Source organism: Megalobrama amblycephala, linkage group LG7 (assembly GCF_018812025.1).
Source record: "Megalobrama amblycephala isolate DHTTF-2021 linkage group LG7, ASM1881202v1, whole genome shotgun sequence".
Lineage (NCBI taxonomy): Eukaryota > Metazoa > Chordata > Actinopteri > Cypriniformes > Xenocyprididae > Megalobrama > Megalobrama amblycephala.
This window is the reverse complement of record NC_063050.1, coordinates 9133344-9152194: the sequence shown is the minus strand read 5'-3', so window position 1 is coordinate 9152194 and position 18851 is coordinate 9133344. Positions and strand designations below refer to the sequence as shown.

The following is an 18851-nucleotide window of genomic DNA, read 5'->3' as shown; positions in this document are numbered from 1 at the left end:
CTCCGTTCCCTCCTTCAGGGAACGAGGGTTACATACGTAACCGAGACGTTCCCTTTCAGTCGGTCACGTTCGACGTACGTCAGTAGTGACCGACGAATTGGGATCCCAACTAAAGCGCCACAGTTACGAAACCCCTTCCAGTGCCCAGCGCAAGCTCAGCCGCCCATAGCACCGGCTGACGGTGAAGGGGGCGAGCTTACACCGAGAGAGTCTACTGCTGTCTAACCAATACCCACTAAAGTAAACTAGACTACACTGGGGAAGCGAACCCGTGAGGGACGCTGCGGAGACCACTACCTACCCAATGGGGGAGGAGTTTACGTGGGAATACACATATGGACTGGCCCGGGGGGCAGTACGCATATGGAGTCCCTGGGATGGCTCCACCTGGTTAGGGGGAGACTCATCTGACAGGTGACAGCAGAGCTGGCTCTGCTAAGGGAAAGACACGGACTCGGCCCGTAGGGAGTTTTAAACCGTGGAAAATACACATATGGGACCGCTCACGTAGAGGGGTCACGACATATGGGCCCCAGCCAACAGACAGCGTCAGCGACGGATGTAGGCCTGGCATCAGACACTCCGCAATGTCCGAGCCGAAGGGGGAGGCGGAGGAGCTCGACAGGGTTCGCCAAGCGGGGAACACGACTGGAGAGAAGTATGCACGTATCCGGCCAGTGGCGGGAATGGCATTGCAAGCCGACACTTAGAGTGGGTACAACACGTCTACCGACTAGTGGATGCGAGTACACGTGAAGATACCGGCTCTACACGTAGGCTATAAAACCTAGCGAACGTGTTGGGTGTCGCCCAGCCCGCAGCTCTACAAATATCTGTCAGCGAGGCGCCATGAGCCAGCGCCCAGGAAGAGGCCACCCCTCTGGTGGAGTGGGCTCTCAACCCGAGCGGGCAAGGCACGCCCTGGGAATCATACGCCAAGGCGATGGCATCCACTATCCAGTGGGCCATCCTCTGCTTGGAGACAGCCTTTCCCTTCTGCTGGCCTCCGTAACAGATGAAGAGCTGATCTGAGGTCCTGAAGCTTCGCGTTCTATCCACGTAAACGCGCAGAGCGCGGACGGGACAGAGCAAAGCTAGGGCTGGGTCTGCCTCCTCCGAAGGCAGCGCTTGCAGGTTCACTACCTGATCTCTGAAGGGAGTGGTAGGAACCTTGGGCACGTATCCAGGCCGGGGTCTCAGAATAACGTGAGAATCACCGGGCCCGAATTCTAGGCACGTTTCGTCGACCGAAAATGCATGCAGATCCCCTACCCTCTTCAGGGAAGCCAATGCAACCAGAAGAACCGTCTTAAGAGACATTAGTTTCAGATCGACTGATTGCAAAGGCTCAAAGGGATGACCCTGGAGAGCTGTGAGAACCAGGGTCAAATCCCAAGAGGGTACGGAGGAAGGGCGAGGAGGATTTAATCTCCTCGCTCCCCTCAGGAATCTGACGATCAGATCGTGTTTCCCCAGGGACTTACCCTCAACTGCGTGGTGATGTGTGGCGATAGCGGCAACATACACCTTGAGGGTGGAGGGAGACAGCCTTCGCTCCAACCCATCTTGCAGAAAGGAAAGCACAGATCCGACCGAGCATGATCGGGGGTCCTCTCGGCGAGAGGCGCACCATTCGACGAACAGGTTCCACTTCAGCGCGTAGAGACTCCTAGTGGAAGGAGCTCTAGCGGAAGTGATGGTGTCTACGACCGCTTGCGGGAGATCACTCAGAACCTCCGCATCCCGTCCAGGGACCACACGTGGAGGTTCCACAGATCGGGACGCGGGTGCCACAGGGTGCCCCGTCTCTGAGTCAGGGGGTCCTTCCTCAGAGGAATCGGCCAGGGAGATGCTGTCGCGAGGAGAATGAGGTCTGAGAACCAGGTCCGAGTGGGCCAGTACGGAGCCACTAACAGAACCTGCTCCCCGTCCTCCCTGACCTTGCACATGAGTTGTGCGAGAAGGCTCACTGGGGGAGACGCATGTTTGCGCAGACCCGGGGGCCAGCTGTGTGCCAGGGCATCCGTGCCGAGCGTGCCGCCGGTCAGGGAATAAAACCACTGGCAGAGGGCAGTTTCCGGGGAGGCAAACAGGACTACCTGGGCCTCGCCGAAACGCTGCCAAATCAGCTGGACCGCCTGGGGGTGGAGCCGCCACTCGCCCGCAAGTAGATGCTGCCGTGACAGCTCGTCGGCTGCACGGTTGAGCACACCTGAGACACGAGTGGCCCGAAGGGACCTCAGATCCTTCTGACTCCACAACAAGAGATGGCGGGCGAGTTGCGACATGCGACGGAAGCGTAGACCACCTTGACGGTCGATGTACGCAACGGCCGCAGTGCTGTGTGAGCGGACTAGAACGTGCTTGCCTGACAACAGCTTCTTGAAGCGGGCCAGCGCAAGACGAACCGCTAGCAACTCGAGGCAATTGATATGCCAATGCAGCTGAGGCCCCGTCCAAAGACCTGTCACTGCATGCCCGTTGTACGTGGCCCCCTATCCCGTGGCCGAGGCATCTGTGGAGACCACAGCATGCCTGGACACTCGTTCGAGGGGTACTCCGGCCCGCAGGAACGAAGGGTCCGACCACCGGACAAGGGTGCGACGGCAGCTCGGTGTCACGGGGACACGGAGCGTGCCGCACTGCCACGCCCATCTCGGGACCCGGCCGCGGAGCCAGTGTTGAAGCGGTCTCATATGAAGCAATCCGAGCGGCGTTACCGCGGCTGCAGATGCCATATGCCCCAGGAGCCTCTGAAAATCTTTCAGTGGAGCCGCTGTCCTGCACTTGAGCGAGCTCAGGCAGTTCAACACCGACTGGACGCGCGCCTCTGTGAGACGCGCAGTCCGTGCGACCGAGTCTAGCTCGAGACCGAGACAAGAGATCCTCTACCCGGGGGCGAGTTTGCTCTTGTCCCAGTTGACCTGAAGACCCAACCGGCTGGGAGCTACAACCATGTCGGGTAGGACTTTGTACTGACATGCCCGACCCTCGAACGCAGACCGACCTAGGAAGGGTCTGTGTCGAGGCAGAATCGAGGCATGAAAGCACGCGTCCTTCAGGTCCATTGCTGCAAACCAATCCTGGGGACGGTCCAGGATTGGCCGTAGCCCACCGCCCTTTCTCGGTACAATGAAGCAGGGGCTGTAGAACCCCGACTTCATATCGGCTGGAGGGACCGGCTCGATTGTATCCTTCGCCAGGAGGACAGCAATCTCCGCCCGGAGAACAGGTGCATTGTCCAACGACACCTGAGTGAAGTGGACAGCCCTGAAGACCGGGGGACGCCGGGCGAACTAAATCGCATAGCCGAGTCTGATAGTACGAATGAGCCAACTGGACAGGCTGGGGAGCGTGATCCACGCTTCCAGACACTGAGCCAGCGGGACCAAAGGCACCACAGACGCACCGGGGGTGGGGCAGCAAGGCAGAGAGGGACCCGACCCGGACGGCTTGGGGGCGGCCCGGAGTGGGGTCGGACTCTGCGAGGCAGCAGTGTGCATGGGAGACAGCGCACGGGGCACAGTCTGCACCAACACACTGCCACCTGCTGGCGAATGGGGAGGGAGCTGTCAGCGGCGAGGCGGAGCCTGGCACACTGGCAGACACCCCTTGTTGTGACCTGGAGTTTGAGGAAACTGCTCTTTTTGTGAAAAAGTGGGTACCGCTGGACTCCGGAGAGCCAGCGGCGGTGGACAGACAAACACAAATTCCCCCCGGCCCTCCTCCGGGGGTGGGAGAGATGGTGGAAAACTCTCCCGAAGAGCAAGATCCTTCCCCTCCAGGTTGCCCGTCTCAGTGCCGTGTCTTGCTCTTACGTTTACCACCGGGCTTAGCGGAGACGGGCTGGGCACCACGCCCGCGACCGGCACCCTGCTGTCTGGCTGGTGTAGGCTGCTGCTTTGCCGTCTTAGCAGGGGCGGAGGACGATGCAGGCGGGCGCCCTCGGCGACGAGCGGGCTGAGGCTGAGCCACGGGCGGCTGGGTGGAGGCAGCAGCGGACCGCCGTGGCATGACGTGACTGATAGCCTCAGCCTGCTTCTGTGCAGCGGAGAACTGTTGGGCGAAGCTCTCCACCGCGTCGCCGAATAGGCCGACCGGGGACACGGGGGAGTTCAGGAACCGCTGCTTGTCGGCATCCCGCATGTCCGCGAGGGTCAGCCAGAGGTGGCGCTGCTGGACTACCAAGGTAGACATCGCGTGACCAACAGCGCGTGCTGTCACCTTCGTTGCCCGGAGGGCAAGGTCAGTGGCAGCGCGCAGCTCCCCCAGCAGCTGTTGGTCAGGACCTTCCTGGGGCATCTCCGACAGCGCCTTTGCTTGGTGAACCTGCAAGAGGGCCATCGCGTGCAGGGCGGAGGCAGCCTGCCCACAGGAACTGTAAGCTTTCTCAGTCAGACCGGCTGAGAACTTACAGGCCCGGGACGGGAGACGCGGCTCACCACGCCAGCCGGTGGCTGTTGGACACAACTGCATCGCAACCGAGCGCTCGACTGGCGGGATCCTCGCGTACCCCCTGGCTACCCCGCCGTCCAGGGAGGTGAAGGCGGACGGGGGGCCAGGCCTGGTACGGGCACTATACGGTGTCTGCCAAGACCTGGTCACCTCATCATGCACCTCCGGGAAGAAAGGCATTGGGGCGGGACGCTGGGGCTGCCCAGCGCGACCCCCCCCAAGTACCAATCATCCAGCCGAGATGGGCCGGGACAGGGTGGAGGGTTCCACTCGAGCCCGACGCACAAGGCTGCCCGAGAGAGCACAGCCGAGAGTTCGGGATCCGACTCGGCCACCGCTACCGTCCCGGAGGGCGGCAGCGCGTCCGGATCTTCCTCTCCCGAATTCTCAAACTCGCCTTCCGACGCAGCGACCGACATCTGATCCTCCGCCGGCGCACCGAAGGTAACGGCTGGACAGTCCGAAGAGGGCCCAGCGGAAACCAACGGGCGAAAGATGGGTTGCGGTGCTGGCGAGGGGGCAGGGGCCCGAGGAGCGTTTCCGCTCGGCGGGGGAGCCCTGACCGTTATCCTCAGGCCGCCCTCCCTATACAGCGCCGTACCGTCCTTCCGGTTCCCACCGGAAAAAACGGTCGTACGCGGCATAGGAGAGGGGACTCCCGCTTCCTGAGACTTCAGGAAGGAGAGCCTCGACCTCAGCACCGCGATGGTCATGTTCCCGCAATGGGAACATGAACCATCCACAAAAGCTGCCTCAGCGTGCTGAACGCCCAAACACGAGATGCAGCGATTGTGCCCATCAGCAGGGACCAGGGAACGACCGCACCCAGTAACGCACAGACGAAATGACATACTGTCAGGGTTCGTCTGTAAAGCTCTTTTAGAAGGGGAAGTCAACTCACTCGTGCTGAAGCACCCAGGGAGCGACGCGATGTGTCAGGTACACCACTCCCTGACACACCGAGGAACCGGCCCAAATCGCTCACACACACACTCTTTGTGTTGCCGTGAAAACAGCAGTTTTAGAGCTTATAGCTCAGCTCCTCGGACACTCGCGACCTCGCTGAACGTGCCCTCTTCACCAGCACTGAAGCTCGCTGTAATCCTCTTCTTGAGGCAATGTTTTAATTCAGAAAACAACGAAGAAGGAGTCTTCAAACAGGACACCAGTAAATGGCTCCGAAGCGAAAGACAGAGTGCGATTGCATCCGCTTCCTATTTATATACACCTGTCGGGGGCGGTGCGCATTATGCAAATATCGCACGCCAATTCCATTGGCTTGTTTTAGTTTACACGAAGATGATAGGGCTCTCTAAGCGATATCCCAATTCGTCGGTCACTACTGACGTACGTCGAACGTGACCGACTGAAAGGGAACTTCTGTATTTTCTTTAGCTTTTTAATGTTTAATGAAGGACATTTACTTAAGACAATAAAAACAATAAAATTCCCTATAAATAAGGTTAAATGCTGCTATATACAAATTACCAGTCTTAACTGCAAAATAATGTTTGTTATTAGTTTATTTTACAAAAAGCCAAAAACAGTTTTCAAACTAGTAATGGTTTCAATTACAGCAGTACTAAATATACAGATACAACAAAGAAAAAAAAAAGTTACAGTGGAATAATAATTAAACAGTCTGCCTTCAAAACCTGACCACTGGTCGACAGATGAATTACAAGGAGTCATTAAAAAACAAACAATTAAACAAAGCAGGAAATAGTGAATGTTCTTAAAGTCCGTGTGACACTGATGAAAATGTCTGTGCAAGTGAATGGAGGGAGATTGAAGAATGTTCTCCATGTTTGTCTTCTAGTCATAGTCTGCAGTTTCAGTTCAGAGTGAAAGAACCTTTTGAATAAGGGTGTCAAACTCAGGGATGGAGCTAAACTCTGCAGAAACTAATTAAACACACCTGAACCAGCTAATCAATACTTCGGTAAAGTTGGTTTTATATTCGCACATTCGGACATCCGTATTCAATAGCCTTGTTAATCACACTACATTGGACATTCAGTGGACATTCACAAGTAAATATGCCATTAAAACAATACTTGCCTATTTTGATCGACTGTGAAAAATGTTGTAAGTCGACAATCGTTGGTTGTCAATATCATGTCGCTGATTAAAATTCGCAAACATTAATTTATCACACTTTTTTGGAAAGTCTGAATTTATCAGAAGTCAGAATGTGCGAATATAAAACCAACTTTACCCAAGTCTAATCAATGTCTTCAGGATTGCTAGAAACTTCCAAGGCAGTGTTTTGGAGTGGGTTGGAGCACTTTGCAGGACAGTGGTCCCACAGGAGCAGAGTTTGACACACATGCTGTGGACTGAATGTCATCTGCCTTCTTGAAGTTTCTTCTCAGCTTTTGATCCCTTGCGGTTTATCCTGAAAAGGCATCTGTCAAACAAACACCATGAGTAATGAAACAGACTCTACTATAGAACTCTTTTAATAAATTAACAGTAAAAATATCAGAATAGTGGAAAAGGACACAAAACGTGTTTGTGGAGGGAATTTGCAAGAGAGACAGTGTGAATGCCAGAGGGTCTACGTCAGTGGTGTAGTCGGGGCGATGTATACGGCGTATGCTTACTTTTTGCTCAGGGCTGTTTGCGTATTACGACTTCTAAGGATCAATATTTGCGTATACCCACTTGTTTTTTGCTTTAAAAGTCCATAAAATATTGTCCTGTTAGCTTCCCCTTTAACTGTGTGTCCATTGCTGTTGTGTAAACTCGTGATTCTTTGTTGTAATTGGTGCATGAGCACTTCTGCCAATCGACCTTTCCCTGCGTGTTCGCTCTTCAGTGAGAGACTCCGATCAAAGCCGCTCTGAGTTTTCAGCCGTGCATTGAGCACAGATCTGTCACTGCAGCGGTCACGGCGTGAGAAATATGGTGTTGAGACTATTAATTAATTATATAGCCTACATCATACATTCAGAGCTTTTATAATCGCTAGTTCCCGTACAAACTGAAAAGACCATCCGCGCAACTGAAGCCGTTTATTTAATGCATTAGTGGTGCGGGAATCATAAACATACTAGGCTACTTTGAATCTTATCACGCTCCAAAAGTTTGATAAGATTTCCACGAGCCATCCCAACTTTGATGAAAAAATGTGCGATCCATTTGAATTCTATTGAGAGTTAAACACTTTAAAACGCTATAGAGAAAGTCAAACATGATCTAGACTGATGAACAAAATGAACAAAAGTCTGAAAAGAGGACAAACATCATCTTGTCACCAACAATTATTATAGGGAGCTTTTTAAACTATTCATGACCCACCCTTACTAGAATTTATATCGATTTTATTGTAGGTAAATTTGGCTAACTTGTAGAATTTATAATCTATTAATGGAATATATTTTCACTAGATTTAGATTTACACCTGTGACATCTTCTGTTGTTTCTATAGGTGTTTCAGGCTCAGTCTCAGTCTCATTTCGTTCAGTCACCTTATTATTGGTACATTTTAATTTGGTATGTCCGTAGACCCCACAAGAGAAGCACTTCATTGATTCTGTGCTGATAAAAATTAAATAATATTTACCTGTCAAAGTCAATTTCGCCGACACATCCAAGTGTTGAAATTCAGCATTCAAAATCATAGCGGTTTGATGTCTAAATGACATCACATGTTTTAAATCTGGATTTTTAATACCAAGAGGGATCATTTTAATCGGCATCATGATTTTACCATATCGGCTAAAGCCGCACACACACTTAACGATTGTAAAAGGCCGATTATGAATGTAAAGTGCACTCAAACACATCCAGTCAGAGCCAGTTGCGTTCAGTCTGTGATTACAGTCGGTGTTCAAATTCCATGTGTAAGTATTTAAATCGGCTTCAGTCGCAGGAAACAATCGCTACTTGGGTAAAGTTGGTTTTATATTCGCACATTCGGACATCCGTATTCAATAGCCTTGTTAATCACACAACATTGGACATTAAAACAATACTTGCCTATTTTGATCGACTGTGAAAAATGTTGTAAGTTGACAATCGTTGGTTGTCAATATCATGTCGCTGCTTAAAATTCGCAAACATTAATTTATTGCACATTTATTGGAAAGTCTGAATTTATCAGAAGTCCGAATGTGCAAATATAAAACCAACTTTACCGAAGTACAATCGCTTGTATGTTGAGCACAGTCTTAGAATGTTTTAGCTAATCGTTAAATGTGTGCCCGGCTTAAGTAATCGCTCAAGTGAATCATTTGAAATGAACGGAGGCACATTGGAAAGAGTTACCTTCTTTGAAGGGCTCGACAGTGGCAAAACAGGCAAAAAAACATCACCAACAGATAAGCCAACTTCCACTAAATGGTGAACCATAGACTCTTCCCTCACAAACACAACAACAGCTTTATTCATTCTGGATGCTGACAAAATGTTCCATGCACCTATTTCGCTACTAATAGCCTTTAAACAGTCACAGTCGTGGCCTAATGGATAGAGAGTCGGACTTATAACCCAAAGGGTTCAAGGGGTCATGGGTTCAAGTCTCAGGTCCGGCAGGGATTGTCGGTGAGGGGAGTGAATATTCAGCACTCTCTCCACCCTCAATACCCCGACTGAGGTGAGACCCTTGAGCAAGGCACCGTAACTCCAACTGCTCCCTGGGCGCCACAGCAATGGCTGCCCACTGCTCCGGGTGTGTGTTTACGGTGTGTGTTCACTTGGATGGGTTAAATGCAGAGCACAAATTCCGAGTATGGGTCACCATACTTGGCCACATGTCACTTCACTTTCACTTTCACTTTCAATCGCTCCGCACATGCGCAATCACACACACACACAGAGAGAGAGGGCCCAAGAAAAGCCAAGAATCAAAGAGCCAGAGCAACAGTTACAATCTTCTTTTATCCCTTCCTTGACCATGTGACTGAGACCCAAATGTGAGACATTCAAACTGACCAATCAGAAGATTATAACTTCCCCCACTGTACTAAAGATGTGACAATTTGTAGGCCCCTGATGTACATACATTTTGGCCTATAGGGCTTGATCACTATCAACACATTTGTGTCTTCCAAATGGCCTTTGTAGCAAGAGAGAGGGGGATGAAACAGTAAAGCAAATGTCTTTGTTCATTTTAAAATATCTTTGGATATTTTCAATCTTACAAGACAATAAACAGTACCTTGACTTTGAGTAGGACCAGTCACATATTAATAAATACTGAATGTACTATTTCTACCTGAGACCTGTATTTCCTCCAGTGAAACCTGATCTCCATCAGTCCGTCTGCTGAAATAATGTTTTTATTTAAATGACATGTGTAAGTTAACGATGATTCAGAAACTGTGGTAACAAACAAATTAGTGGATTAACAATTGCAAAACATGAATATATTTTTTATTTAACAGTTTATTTTGTCTGTTTTAGATCCTCCCAGGAGCGTCTCAGTGTTCGTCAGTCCATCTGGTGAAATAGTGTCAGGAGATTCAGTGACTCTGAACTGCAGCAGTGATTCAAACCCTCCTGCTCTGAACTTCAGCTGGTTTAAAGGAAGAACGTTTGTAGGATCTGGAAGAATCTACAGCATCTCAAAGATCAGATCTGATGACAGTGGAGAATACAAGTGCAGATCCATCAATGAACATGGAGAGAAATACTCTGATACTGTGACTTTAAACGTCATGTGTGAGTTAATGATTGCTTGCATTTTGTTAATAATTTTCTAATATTTGTTGTGAATTTTAATTTTTGTCTGTTTTAGATCCTCCCAGGAACGTCTCAGTGTTGATAAATGGATCTGGTGAAATAGTGTCAGGAGATTCAGTGACTCTGATCTGCAGCAGTGATTCAAACCCTCCTGCTCTGAACTTCAGCTGGTTTAAGGAGAATGAAAGCTCAGCTGTTGGATCTGGACAGAGTTTCAGTGCACTACAGAGTGGACGCTTCTACTGTCAGGCTCACAATCAACATGGATCTCAGAGATCAGACGCTGTAACTGTGACTGTTAAAGGTAGAACAGCTCATATACTTACATTACTCTTTCTAAAGTGATTCAAATGAATCTGTTCAGATGTTTTACTCTTTTCTCAGTTGTAGGATGTCTGGTGATATTATACATATCCATTGGAGTGATTTGTGGTGCTGCAGTTATCATCATGATGGTGCTGATTTGGTAAGATGTGTGTAGTATGTGATTGCAGGTACTTGTATACTGTCTTAACCTCTTTTTATAAATAACCAGGGCTGCATATCTCAAAAGCATTTTAAGCCTAGATTGTACAACTATTGGCACCAATGGCCTCTACAATCAAATTAACTCACAATGCTTTTGAGAAATGCAGCCCTGTATGAAATAAAGAATTGGTTATCAGGCTACCTTGGGTGTTTCTAAACATATTGATTTCATTGAAAGATTTTTGGTAGTGAGCTCAAGAAATAAAAATTGACAGCACAAAATTATGAAATATTATCCCATATCAACAGGGTGAAAATGAAAATCGTGTTGACGTCTAAACCCAATGTTTGTTTGACACCACACCACAAAAAAAGTGAAATGCATGGCAGCACAGGGTGCCAAACGAAATGAAGACAGTATATGATCACTACTTGATGATTATACTTTTATCATCGACAAGTAACCAACATCATCTGATCACATATTCTCTTGCTTTTCTTGCCAATAACTAACACAATTATAGCAGCCAGAAAACCTCAAGCAAAGACCTCAAGCAAAACGTTTTCAACAAATCATCAACATTTAAACCTCTATTAATTCTCAATAAAAGCTTCTGTAGACGTATGACAGAAATAAAGTCAGTCTGGTTAGTTATGGTGCAGCTGGTAGTAATAAATGATGCTGCCATGCATTTTTTATTTTTTATTTTTTGCAGCACTTATTCCAACCAAAATTTGACATCTGTCTGACATTGGAGCTTGACGTCAAACAAACGTTGGGTTTAGGTTCTAATTTTCAAACAAAATCTGATGTTTGACCAACAGACTAGTTAGAGTCCAATGTCTTCTTGACACACTGTGCCTGCTGGGATAGTTCAGACAAACTGAACAGATTTCCAAATAAAAATCGAATCACCTTTTTTTCTTTTCTTTTTTTTTTTTTAAGGAGAAGCAGGTGGATGAAAAAGAGAAATGACACACAGGAGTCTCAGGTGAGAAATTAATTTGGTTATCAGTAGTTTACTGATCAGGCAAACAGACTGGTATCTAAAAGATTGGGCAGCGTGGTGGTTCAGTGGTTAGTGCTGCCTCCTTACTTACAGCAAGAGTGTTCGAGCCCCGGCTGAGAAAGGAGTCCTTTCTGTGTGGAGTTTGCATCTTCTCCCCGTGTCAGTGTGGTGAACATGCAAACATCCAGTTTCCCCCCACAGTCCAAAGACATGCAGCTTAGGTGAATTGGAGAGAAAGTGTGTGTGAGAGCCCATATGTTCAGGGTGCTTTCCCCTACTTCTGGCCCAAGAATCTGTGACCCTAGAAGGTTGTATAAGGATTAATGAATGAATGAATTTAAAAGATTGAAAGTCTGAATGTAGTTGTGACATTATCTAGTGAATGTTAAGACATTTATTTATATTCTCTCATTTATTTATATTTATTTATTTATTTATTTATTTTTTTACTTTAATGGCAAAGATGAATCATGACAGAAGTAAAGCTTGTGATGTTGATTTGACTGAACCTGTGAATCAAAATATAATGGTAAGTGTTCAAAACAAAAAAATTTAACTCTCCTCCGGCCAAATGAAATTCAACACTGTCTTGAATATCAATTGTCTATAGATTAAGTATACGGTACACAGAATATAATTTACTGTTAAAGATCAAATAGCTCATTTTATACCAAATAGAAATTTGAAGTGTATTATTTATTAATGTATTAATTTACTTATTCTTTCTTTCTTTTTTTTTTTTCCCAGCTTGCCGGGAAGATGTCATAGTGTTTGGTACACATAGTGAAACATTTTACAGCTTTATGTATCTCTGATGTGTGGAGCCCTGAAAAGCAACATGAATTGATATAAAAGTGTGTAATTAAGTGTTTTAAACATTGACATCAAGTGGTTTAAACATTTAAAACATTGACAGCCAATCAGAATCCATCCTGCTGTAAAGAACTCGATCATTTAAAGTGATAGAATAAACATGTGAACTGTGAATGAGCCTTAAGCCTCATTATTTATGTTTTCAAAAAAATATCTGATGTTGCAGTAATTTAAAGTCTTCATTCATTCAATGTCTCAGTATAACAGCATAAACGAAATAAAAGTTCTGTTTATTAACCGCTAGAGGGCCAAAAATCACGGACAGCAGCTTTAAAATCACATATAAAACACTAATATTAATCATGAAAGACTTCACTTGTTTATTAAGTTCTATAGTCTGCGAAATATCCATCAGTGTACTGAAAGATATTACAAATATTTTTAATAAATTGTGTTGTATTATTCAGCTGGTTGTCTTTCCTTTGCATTTACATGCGTTTGACCAGCAGATGTCCTCAGCCTGCTCGAAACACTGAGGGCCAATTCCAATTGGAAGTGAACATCCCTATTCCCTACCCTCCCTATTATTGGATTCAGCCCTTATTTACATTTTTGGTGCACGTGAGCATCAAGAGCTGCTACTTCTGGTGCTGTGTGCGTCAGTCAGTCAAATACATGTGTTTTAAGATGAACAGGAATGCTAATTAATTGCTTTCTCCTGGTATTATGTAGACATCCTTGAGATATTTACAGTTCAAAAGCATCAGCAAAACTACAGATGTTTGAGTAATAGATCTGTGATGTCAGCACTCGTCTGTCCATCTCTCATGAGGGTCACATGATCACACAGTCAGCACAAGAGATGCTACTGTGAAGTTGGACACGTTCCTCGCTACAGAGGAAACTGTATTTATGGCCATATTAAGAGTTTCACAAGATAACCAGTGATAACAGTGAAGTAACACGTGACCAAATCTAAAAAAGCTTAGAATAACTTATATGATTATACATTTTAGGCATCAGGAAGCAACTGAAGTATTCTATCTATTACATAATGACAAGTTTTGATATTAAGGTTTGTAAAATACACAATCAGTTATTTTCTAGTTTCCTGAGGAACAGATAAATATGCATGTGGATTTGAAAACATTTTAATGAGCATCTCTACGTCCTGATGTAAAGTTTCTCTCAGTTGAAGTGCTGCATCTGTGATGATGTCCTTTTTACTTTTGCAATAAGCTGTGAAGTGTTGAACACACATTTTAAAATGTGTTTATCGCTTGTCATTCAGAGTGTGAAAACCCTAATGCTGGTTTCAGCCTGATCATTTGTAGTGCTGTCACTGGTCATGAGTGTTGGTGAAACGGGTAAGAGCTTGATTTTAAAATAATGGTGTAGATTTATTTAAATGTATTTTTTTTTCCCTGAGTAATAACAGTGATGATGTTTTTTTTATAGCCAAGACTTTAAAGTGTGTCTCTATACAGAAAGTGATGTTTAAAAATGACCATAATACCTTTAGAAATAATGTGTAAAAGTGCTGATATGACAACTAGTAAATACACTAAGTTTTGTCATGCTGGCATATCGTTAGCCTCATAGCATAATTGCCTAAGTCATTTTTTGGCCAAATTGTGATATCTGCCTTTGAAATATGATCTGTGTAATTATGCTATGAGGCTAACGATATGTGCATCACTTACCCATATGTAATATGTTTTCACGGCTCATTAAATACAGTTGTGTTTAAAACACCCTTCACCTGATGATTATACATGGCTTTTAACACATAGAAGCCTGTTACAAAGACCAGCACATGTTGTATTTTGGATACTGATGCCATCACAAGCTTGTTCTCAAGCTTAACCCACAAATATTGGTCAACAACTTTCACCAGAAAGACCAAGCTGGTTAACAAGATTCACAAGCCCCAGACAGCCTAAACCGGTGTTTACAATTCAACCTGGTCTTCAGCAGGAAATAACTTTTTAGGCCAAACAGGATTAAACAATTGATTTTCTTTTTCTTTTTTTTTCTTTTTTCTTTTTTTGGAGTAGTTGCATAACAGTGACTTGTTGTTGTAGGTCTAAGGGTGTTTTCACACTTGGTCCTTTTCAGGGGTCTGAGCGCGGTTCGCATGATTTTTTAGCCCATATGTGAACACTCCAAACGATCTCGCCGAGTTTGCAGTCTTGTAAACATGTTCATGCGTCAGATGATGTAAAACACAAAGCTTACCTCATTCGTGTGCAGCAATGGATGACACGAGGCTTTTATTTATTTTATGTTTATATATGTAAGTGTTGTACACCTTGCATGTTAACAAACTTTCAAGACTATCAAGTTTAACAATGACCAATCATAAAAACAAATTTATAGCTGTCTTTGTAAAGAAATGCTCACTTTATATGTAGCTTCGAGCCGCTGCTGTGACGCTGTACAAACACTTCCAGTGTGAATACTCGCGCGTCTCTGCAGCTGCAGTTCACGCTCACGCGCTGCCGCTTGCGGTGTGAACCCGGCCTTACTTTGCATTTTGCCACCTTAAATTCCTCCACAACAGATGACAGAGGGAGCTGCAGCTGTCCTGAACAAATGTATAGGCCCACCTAAGAGAAGCTTGGGGGAATCACCAACCATCTCCGCAGATGCCCCCTTTTTTTTTTACTTTGCAATCTGTTACTTTTTTTGATGACGTATACAGCCTTCAAATGCGACCTTCGGAGGATGCAGCCTCCGAAATGAGACACAGCTCAGGATCAGGGTTGGAGATTCCTGCTCTAAACCAACAGCAATGAGTTTGACTAAACCTTAAAATACTCCAGCATCCAAACAGACAGTGAATTAATTGTAATATTTACATGTACTACATATTGCCCTATAAAAATATGAGAGTTTAAAACAAACTACAAATAAATATAACTTCTGATTCATGACCTTTAAAATGAGACACTCTACATTTCTTGTAGGTTTTCCTGTGCTGATGTCAGTCAGAATGGCTCCTCCACTTCCTCTGATCTTTCTGATCATGATTCATGGTGAGTCGCAGCAAAAGAAACACTAAAGAGAGGTTTTGCATGTGTTTTTTCCCTCCAATATCATTGATGCAAAAGCTGCTGCTATTTTTGTCCACCATGTGTTTCAGTGGTTATTTCTAGTGCTGGTTGGGGTGTGAGTTACAGTACTTCACACATCTGTGCACTAAAGGACTCATCAGTGATAATGAACTGCACTTATACATACCCTACTGGATATAAGATCGAGAAAGTGTTCTGGACCAAAACACTGGAAAAAGTTAATGGAGAGCATCCAGATCTGTCTAATGACACTGAATACAGTCAGAGGCTTCAGTATCTGGGAGATAAACAGCAGAACTGCACCTTCAGACTGAGTCATGTGACACTGAAGGGTTCACACATGTACTATTTCAGATTCATCACTAATATAACAGAAGGAAGATGGATTGGTAAACCAGGAGTGACTCTTGCTGTCACAGGTGACTTTCATGAGGTTTCTCTCTTCTTCTGTGCATTATGTTGAATAATAATCAGTGTATGACAGCAGCACTAGATATAATGTGTGTGTTGTGTTCAGATCTTCAGGTGGAGTCTCCTGAGAGAGTGACAGAGGGAGATTCAGTCCGTCTGACATGTAAAAGCAGCTGCACTCTGACTGACAGAGCAACATTCATCTGGTACAGAAACTCACAGCCATTAACTGAGAGAAGAGACAGAAACAATGAACTCCTGCTGCAGTCAGTCAGAAGAGAGGATGCAGGCAGATATAGCTGTGCTGTACACGGACACAATCACATCTCTCCTGCTGTTCAGATCAATGTCACGTGTGAGTACAGATTCATTAATTAAAAAAAAAAAAAAAAAAAAACTTGTTGAATTTATTTTTGGAACTACACAGTTTATTATGGATTTTTTTTTTTTTTGTCTGTTTTAGATCCTCCCAGGAACGTCTCAGTGTTGATAAATGGATCTGGTGAAATAGTGTCAGGAGATTCAGTGACTCTGATCTGCAGCAGTGATTCAAACCCTCCTGCTCTGAACTTCAGCTGGTTTAAGGAGAATGAAAGCTCAGCTGTTGGATCTGGACAGAGTTTCAGTGCACTACAGAGTGGACGCTTCTACTGTCAGGCTCACAATCAACATGGATCTCAGAGATCAGACGCTGTAACTGTGAATGTTAAAGGTATAGATGCTCATATACTTACATTACTCTTTCTAAAGTGAATAAAATAAATCTATTAAGATGTTTTACTCTTATGCAGGAAGTCCAGTGATATTATACATATCCATTGGAGTGATTTGTGGATTTGCAGTGATCATCATGATGCTGGTTTGGTAAGATGTTTGTAGTATTTGATTGCAGACAATGCAATGTCTTTTTCGCAAATGTCCAGTATAAAAGAAAAAAAAAATGTTGTCAGGCTAAAGACTGACACCTGATTGAAGTACCAAATGTTATTGCACAGTCTGAACAAACTAGACATATTTTCAACTAAAAATATGATCACACTCAATGTCTTTAAAGGGGAAGCAGGTGGATGAAAAAGAGAAATGATGCACAGGAGTCTCAGGTGAGAAAAAAATATGTGATTTTTAATAGTTCAGGTATGAAATGGAAACTAAAAGATTGAAAGTCTGAATGTGAGACTTCATCTAGTTAGTTGTTTATAGACATTAGTTATTTATTTTCTCTTGATTATGCTTTTTTTCTTCCACGTCAAAGATGAATCATTCCACACGTAAAGCATCTGATGTTGAGTTGACTGAATCTGTCTATGAGAACGTAGTGGTGAGTTTTGCTCAGTTACAAACATCTAAACTCTCCTCACATCTAGCTCTTCAATGTCAGTGTGAGAATATCAAATAACTATTGACTATATTTATGCTAATTCAAATAACAGAGAACAAGCTTGCATGAGACGTTTTCAGATTTAGAGACATTAGTTAAAGAGACAGGGCTTAGTGATGGGTCAATACACTGGTTTACAGCTGATATACAGAATATAATGATTTATTAATGTTTTAATTCACCTATCATTTTCTTTCTTTCTTTCAGTTTGACAGGGAGATGCCGTAGCGTTTGGCACACATGGCGAAACTTTTAACAGCGTTTGTGTGTCTCTCTGTGTTTGGAGCCCTGAAAAGCAGCATTAATTAGTATATGTAATCAAATGCAAGTGTGTTTTTCCTTTACAATTTGTATCATATAGTTTGTTTGCTTAATTTCACATGCTTTTCAACCTTTGGCCTCATGTTTTTAAAGGCAGAAAAATAAAGATCTGATATTGCAATAATTTACAGTCTTCTGTCATTCAATACCTCAGTATAACAGCATAAATATAATACATTTCGACAAAAGGACACACATTTTACTGATAACCTATAGCACTAATAACCTACAGCACCTATAGGTGCTAATAACCTATAGCACTGTTTACTGGTTGGTCAGTTCTAATCTGGTGTGTATCACTCAATGCTATATTTGCGTGGTATTTGCACCACCTGCTGGTGACTTTGTTCCAATGCAACATCATTTACTTTCTTTCTAAAATGAAAGCGTATCTGTGTGGCAACCACTGTAAGTCAGCAAGATCACAAATGCAAATATTGTTTGTTCTATTGAGAACATCTGAATGTCTGCAGGAGTGTGCATGGTTGTGTCTGTACGTGAAAGTCTGCAGTTTGTGTGTGTGAACCTGTGTGTTAGGTGATCACGACCTCAACCCTACATTAACTAATCTTCCCCTAAATTTACAATAAGATATAAAGCATATAGAGAATTTGACTATACAAATAATTAAACAAATATTGAATTAGTATGAACATAATCTTCATTTACAAAAAAAAAAAAAAAACTACATTTAAAACTAATATAACCATGAAAGTTGTATTTTAAATTCTACATAGCCTATTTGACAACAACATTTCAGTGTTTAAGAATATTGTAGATTGCCCTTTTATTAAATTGTATTGCTTTACTACAGCTTGAATCGTTCCTTTGTTTACACACGTTTGACCAGCAGATGTCCTCAGCGTGTGGTGTTCGAAACAGTGAATCGTTTTACAAAGCATTTGGTTCAGTTGATTTGAAGATTCAAAAGCTTTGTTTCTCGGCTCACGTCACTGATAAAATAATTAAACAACCCAGCTTTACATTACTTAAACTACATTACCCTTGGTTCCCCCAAAAGTTTCCTCATCTACTCTATCTTTGGATGTGAGCTTCATTAAGTGGACAAATGCTGCACATATGAAGAAGGCATTCACCACATGTTTTCCCAGTTCAGTTGAGGCAGATGAGGATGATGATGACTGTCTTGATTCAAAACTTTGGAATGGCCCTCCAGTGGATGAGAGACTGAATGTGACATTGACCTTTAAAAGTCATCACAATTGGTTG

At 44.4% G+C, this 18851-nt stretch overlaps 1 protein-coding gene across 1 annotated transcript in view; it reads left to right on the top strand.

Moving 5' to 3' along the window:
- The window catches only part of LOC125271199 (B-cell receptor CD22-like), a 166535-nt gene that overhangs the window by 56347 nt on the left and 91337 nt on the right, over positions 1-18851 (top strand). The window lies entirely within an intron of this gene.